The sequence below is a fragment of the Propithecus coquereli genome, unplaced genomic scaffold, assembly GCF_000956105.1.
Source record: "Propithecus coquereli isolate 6110/MARCELLA unplaced genomic scaffold, Pcoq_1.0 Scaffold86, whole genome shotgun sequence".
Classification (NCBI taxonomy): Eukaryota; Metazoa; Chordata; class Mammalia; order Primates; family Indriidae; genus Propithecus; species Propithecus coquereli.
In genome coordinates, this window is record NW_012154840.1 from 5338430 (window position 1) to 5338889 (window position 460).

A 460-nucleotide genomic window follows, 5' to 3' on the forward strand; every position below is an offset into this window, starting at 1 on the left:
GCCCGGGGCGGCCATCCTCCCCCGTCCTCCTCTGCAGCCTCCAGCCCTGGGCCTGCGCTGCGGGCCGCCTTCCCCGTGCACGGCGGCCCCGTGGGGCTGCTTCAGACAGCGACTTGGCCCAGCCCGGAACCCCCTCCCCCGGCCCCAGTCCCCATAAAAACTGCTCCAGAACTCCGGGTCTACCAGTTCCCGGTATCCCGCCTGGGGAGAGGCTGAGCCCCGCCAGCCGCCCTAGGGTCACGCAGGTGAACAGGCGGGACTTCCTAGGCTTGAGAACCCTCCCCCAAGCCCGGACGCAGCCTCAGGAGCGGCGAGAAGGACCAGATTCGCTCCCAGAGCTGCCTCCTCTCCCCACCCTCCTCCGCCCTGCTCTCCACGGACCTGCTGCCTCCAGCGCTCGCCTGGCCGGGCCAGAGGAGGGGCGGGGCGACCGCCTCCACGCCCCCCCCAGTCCCACGCA